Raw genomic sequence first — 6,740 nt, 5'->3', positions numbered from 1 at the left:
GTATTCTTGTTTTGTCCTTGATTATTGAGGAAAAGCTTTCAACTTTTCACCATTGAATATGTTGTTAGATGTGGGCTTGTTATGTATGACCTTTATTATGTTAAGATACATTTCTTCCATACCTAATTTGTTGAAAGTTTTTATGGTGGAAAAAAGTGTTGAATTTTGTAAAGTGCATTTTCTGCATCCATTGAGATGATCATATGGTGTTTGTCCTTTGTTTTGTTAATGTGATGTGTCACATTTATTGATTTACATATGTTGAATCATTCTTGCATGCCTAGGATAAATCTCACTTGATTACAGTGAATGATCTTCTTAGTTTTGTTAATTTCAGGTCGCTAGTATTTTGTTGAGGAGTTTTGCATATTTGTTCTTCAGGAATAGTGGCCTGACCCTGTGTATCCAGTCCCAGGTTAGCCACTGAAGCCCCAGGACCCAAGCCAGCCATCTCAAACCTAGCCAGTAGCTTAGCATGGATACATTTAGCCTGAAGACCAACACGAGTGGACACACAGGCTCTAGGACAGCTACTGTGGCTTCAGTGGCAAGGCCAGCACTGACAATCCTAGGCCCCAGGCCAGTTCCTGCAGAGTCAGGCTCCATGCCATCCTAAGTACTAAGATGTTCTCAGGCTCTAGACCAGTCTCAGCTGCTCCATGACCTAGAGCCTGCTCTAGCAGACTCAAGGTGCAGGGACATTAGACTCCAGTGACAGGAAGGATTCTGTGAATTGAAGTTCTAAGACCACGCCTGAAAACAAAGGCTTTGGGCCAGCCACCATGGATTCCAACTCCAAGGACATTTTACTGGTCTCAGTTGCCAGGTAAGTTCCAGAACAGAGCCAGCTCTTTTGGGCGCAGGTTCCCGGCCCATTCCAGTGGATCCAGGTACCAGAGCCATCCTTGTGTCTATCTAGCCCCTGCAGACTGAGGCTCAAGGCCCACCCCAGCACCAGGTCATCCCTGTGGATCTAGACCTTAGGCAGCCCCAGCAGATACAGGGTCACCCTCATAGACACAGCCTCTAGGCCCATCCCCACAGACTCAATCAATAGGTCTACCCAAGGGGATCCAGGCTTCAGGCCAAACCCACAGACCCAGAAGTCAGTTCTTCCCACCTGCTGACTCAGGCACCAGGCTGGCCTGCCAAAGGACTCTTGCAGCAACACTGACCTCAGACAGAGAGCCCTGCTAGAATCTCTAGATGAAATGATTGGTGAAAATGCTTCCCAGACAAATCCAGTCTGCAAAGACTGGAATAATCCTTACTTTGTCAAATGTGCAGATATCAACATAAAGCAAAAAGAAACAGGGAAAACTAAAGAGATATAATACTACTAAAGGAATACAATAAATCCCCAGTGCCAAATGCCAAACAAATGAGGATATACAAACTTCCTGACAAGATACTTAAAATAATAGTTTTAAGGAAGCTCAGTGAGCTTCAAGAAAATAGAAACAATTCAATGAAATCATAAAAATGATAAATGACCAAAATTAGAAATTTAATAGATATTTAAATTATTTTAAAAATCAAACAGATATTCTGGAGTTGAAAAATACAATTAATGAAATTTAAAAATGCAGTAAAGAGTATCAGTAGCAGAACTGATCAAACAGAGGAAAGAATATGTGAACTCTAAGACAGGTTATTTGAAAATATGCAATCAGAGGAGGAAAATAGTATAAAAGGAATGGAGAAAGTTTATAAGACCTATGGAATGGTATCAAAAGAACAAATGTTTGAATTATAGGAGTTTGTGAGGAGCAGAGAAAGATAAAGGGATAGAAAGAGTAAAGAAATAACAGCAGAAAACTTTCCAAATATGATAAAAGCTATAGCTATCCCGATACAAGAATATCAAAGGTCTTCAATAAGTTTCAATCCAGACCAAAAATATAGCAAGACATTATAACACAACTGTAATAAGTGAAGAACAAAGAGAGAATCCTGAAACTAAGATAAAATAAGTAAGTAACATATATGGTAGTTTGAATGAGGCTTGGATCCATCAGCAGATTTCTCAACAGAGAATGTGGGATGATATAGTCAAAGTGCTGAAGCAGACAGACCAACAACAACAAAAACTACCTATCAAGAATAATGTACAAGGAAAATTATATTTTAGAAATGAAGGAGAAATTGAAACAAGTAAAAGCTGGGGAAAGACCAAGATGGCTGACTACAGGCACCCAGCACTCACCTCCTCCACAAGGAAGAACCAAAACAGCAAGTAGGTAATCACACATTGAATATAGCATGTAGAGAAAAAATGCTGGAATCCAGAAGGGAAGCAACTGGAACATTCTGAGGCATGAAAGCTTGAGATGGCAGCACAGAGAGGGAAGTGAGGCATCCAGTCAGATTAGCTCAGAGCCAGGAGGGACTCCCATTGGAGGAAAAGGCAAGTGAGAGATCCTCAGCAGTCCACATGCCAGAGTCCTGTAGTACATGCTACAGGAAAGCCCCTCAGCCCTCAAAGGCCCTGAGTAGTATAGGGATTTGCTGGGTCCATGTTACTGCACTGTTCCATGGAAGGAGTTCATGCAGTGTTACATCCCCAGGATCCAATCAACTGCAGCATGACATCATTTTGAGAACAGACCCAACACAAGACAACATTCTGCACCATGGCTTAATAGCCCCTGCATCTCCACATCCCTGGGGTCCCACTAGCATCCTCTCATATCCACCCAGAAGTCTGCAGCATCAGAGCATTAGCTGGACCCAGATGTCCAGTAAATCTGAACCCATGAGCACTCTAAACCTGGACAGCAGGCATTCCTGCACATCAGAGAGTCTGTGCTCAGAACATAGAGAATGGAAATATGCACTCCCCAGAACTTGAGAGCCGCCTTCTTGGGTCCACCACCACAAACAGTTACTCTGTTCCCTTCAGTAATTATGTAAATAAAGTTTATATGCTATTTTTAATTTTTAGTTATTTCTTTATAGTTAAACAGTTAATCTTTCAAGAAAAAAATGAAATAACTCAGAAAAAAAATCAAAGAATGAAGAAATCCTATATGACATATGGGACACAATCAAGTGAACAAAAACTCAAATTTTGGGAGTTCCAGAAGGTACAAACATGACAAAAGGCATAGAAAACCAATTTAAAGATAATAGCTGAAAAGTTCCCATGTCTTCAAAGAGATGAAGGCATTCACATGTGGGAAGATCAAAGAATCCCAAATAGACCAAAACCGAAATGTCTTCTCTGAGGCACATTATCCTCAAATTGTCAAGAGTCAAAGACAATGAAAGAATTGTAAAAACATCAAGAGGAAAGCATCAAGTCACATGAATCTCCATCAGATTAACAGTATATTTCTCAGCAAAAACCTCTAGGCCAAGAGAGAATGAGATAATATATTCAAAGCCCTGAAAGAAAAAGAAAAAACTGTCAAGCAAGAATACGATACCTAGCAAAGTTATCGTTCAGAAATGAAAGAGAAATAGCCTTTCCCAGAACAACAAAATCTGAGTGAATTTATTATCACTAGACCAGGCCTTCAGGAAATGCTTAAAGGATTCCTGCGTCTAGAAGTGAAAGGATGATATCTCCCATCATGAAAACACACAAAAGTATGAAACTCACTGGAAGAAGCAGATAAGAAACTCACTGGAAGAACAAATAAGAAAAAGAAAGGAATCAAATGTCATCACTATAGAAAGCCATCAAATTGCAAAGATAAGCAGTAAGAGAATAAGAAAGGAACAAGGATATACAAAACAATTAGAAGGCAATTAACAGAATAATAAGAAGTCGTTATCAATAACAGCCTTGAAAGTAAACATTAAATCCCATAATTAAAATTAAAAGTTTTTTTCTCCAAGATGGTGGATTAGAGGCATTGTTAGCATGCCTCTCCTACTTAGAAAAACAAAATAGTGTCTAGACATACACACTGTGAATTTTTTTCTAGTAAGCAGGCAAGAACTTAACAGGAAAACTGAAAGAAACCACAAACTCTTTGAAAGAAGTGGCAGACTGCAGCCTACACAATGAGTCAGGCAGAAAACTGTAAGTCCTCAAAGTGTGAGGGGGGATAAAGTGCCCCCAAGATATACACTACCACTGAGGAACCTGACAATACAGGCCATGGGGGAAGGCCTTAACTCTATCCAGCCCTGAAACCGGTTTAGGGAGTAGTGGGGAACAAAAAATTAGAATAACCAGCACAGGAGAGCCTTGCATGCATTCCCAGTCTCCAGTGCGGACCAAGGAAGCCATTCCTGATCCTACCTCCCAGGGGACCTCACAGAAGTCAACCAGCTCATTCAGGCAGCAGTTACAGGTTAAGAGAAACTTTTAACTAAAATTGATAATATTCTCTCGAGTGGAATGAACTTCCTTTGCCAGAAGTAGGAAGTGAGTGGAAAGCGTGCTGCATCCGTGAGTGCAGAAGCTGGGCACCCTGGCTTTCCTGGCAGACCGGGAGGGGCAATGGCCTAAGTGCCACAGTTGCTGTCTCTGCCAGAAAGGCTTATGGCCTGGAGCAGTTTTGAGTTCTGAGCAAAAACTGCCTGAAACTTAGCTAGCCACTGCTAGTGGAACACCGTGGGCATGAGATCTGCCTTGCCAAGTACGTGGGGACTGGGTGGGGCTTACTGCCACCTGCTACTCCCCACTCCCTGTGTAAACTCTTCTGTGCAATAGAGGCAGCTGCACCCCTTCCTAGAACGTTGCCCCAGTGGCAAGAGAACCACCCTTAACCCCAACAAGAGCCACTGTTTTTCTTGCATGTGGAGAGCCAGCACGTGGACCCACCTGACCCAGCCTCCACCTGGTTTTGCCACTCCACCTACCCTGGTAGCTTTATACAAAGGATGGAAACTTTTGGGAATTCTATGGCCCCTCCCATTGCCTGAGACACCAGAGTACCTCCCCTGGGTAACATAAGGCAAGCATAAATCCCCCTGCTACTACTGCAGCTGGTGCTCTTTTCCAAGCAACACCTCCAAGCTAGAGGCCAACTGACACAGTCCATTACAGCAGCTCCAGGTAGAGTAACAGAGCACCAAGGAAGAAGAAAACCTGTGTGTAACCTCAGCTGTCACCATTTCCTGCAGTGTCCTGACTAACCAGTGGATCCTAGTCTGTCCAGGTGACCAGTTCATTACTATTATAACCATCATTTGAGAAAGCCAACATACTAAGGCTATTTATAACGAAGGAATCTCAGAGTCTACGTTACTCCCCTGCCACCCTCATCAGAGCTGGTGCTGGTACCCATTGCTGGGAGACTTGGGGACAGATTACATCACTGATGACTTTACTGACAAATTCTACCAAACTTCAAAATAAAAATTAATACCATTTCTACTCAAACTATTCACAAAAGTTGTAGAGGCAGGATCTCTCCTTAACTCATTCTATGTGGCCAGCATTGCCCTCATACCAAAGCTAGGCAAAGACACAACAAAAAGAGAAAACTACAAGCCAATATTGTGAATGAACATAGATGCAAAAATACTAGCAAACCAACTCCAACAACACATCAAAAAGACAACACACCATGATCAAGTGGAATTTATCCCAGGGATGCAAGGATGGATTAATACACACAGATCAATAAATGGGATACACCACATGAACAGAATGAAGGACAAAAACCATATGATCATCTCAATAGACTCAGAAGTAGTATTTTATGCAATTTAACATGCCTTCATGATGAAACTGGATATACAAGGAAAATACCTCAACACAATAAAGACCATGTATGACAAATCCACAGCTAACATCATACTTACTGGGAAAAAAACCTGAACGCCTTTCTTCTAAGATCTGGAAGAAGAGAGAGGTGTCCACTTTCAATACTTTTATTCAGCATAGTACTGGAAGCCCTAGCAAGAGCAATTAGGCGAGAGAAAGAAATAAAGTCCATTCAAATTGGAAAGGAAGAAGTTAAATCGTTCTTGTTTGCAAATGACATAATCTTTTTTTTTTTTTTTTTTTTTTTTTTTTTTTTTTTTTGAGACGGAGTCTCGCTCTGTCTCCCGGGCTGGAGTGCAGTGGCCCGATCTCAGCTCACTGCAAGCTCCGCCTCCCGGGTTTACGCCATTCTCCTGCCTCAGCCTCCCGAGTAGCTGGGACTACAGGCGCCCGCCACCTCGCCCGGCTAGTTTTTTTTTTTGTATTTTTTAGTAGAGACGGGGTTTCACCGTGTTAGCCAGGATGGTGTCGATCTCCTGACCTCGTGATCCGCCCGTCTCGGCCTCCCAAAGTGCTGGGATTACAGGCTTGAGCCACCGCGCCCGGCCGACATAATCTTATAATTAGAAAAACTGAAACACTTCAACAAAAATCTCTTGGCACTGATAAATGAATTGAGTAGTTTTAAGATACAAAATCAACATACAAACATCAGTAGCATTTATATATGCCAGTAGTGAACAATCTGGAAGAGAAATCAAGAGAGCAATGTCATTTACAGTAGCTACCAAAAATTTAAATAGGGAGGAATAAATTTAGCCAAAGAGGTGAAAAAGCTCTACAATGAAAACTACAAAAAACTGATAAAAGAAGTTTGAGGACACAAATAAATGGAAAGATTTCTAATGTTTATGGATTGGAAGAATTATTGTTAAAATATTCATACTACCAAAAATGATCTATAGACTCAATGTAATCCCTATCAAAATGCCAAGGACAGTCTTCACAGAAATAGAAAAAGAGTCCTAAAATATGTATGGAACTACAAAAGACCTCACAGAGTCAAAGCAATCCT

Source organism: Piliocolobus tephrosceles, chromosome 4 (assembly GCF_002776525.5).
Source record: "Piliocolobus tephrosceles isolate RC106 chromosome 4, ASM277652v3, whole genome shotgun sequence".
Classification (NCBI taxonomy): Eukaryota; Metazoa; Chordata; class Mammalia; order Primates; family Cercopithecidae; genus Piliocolobus; species Piliocolobus tephrosceles.
Note: the sequence above shows the minus strand (reverse complement) of the source record.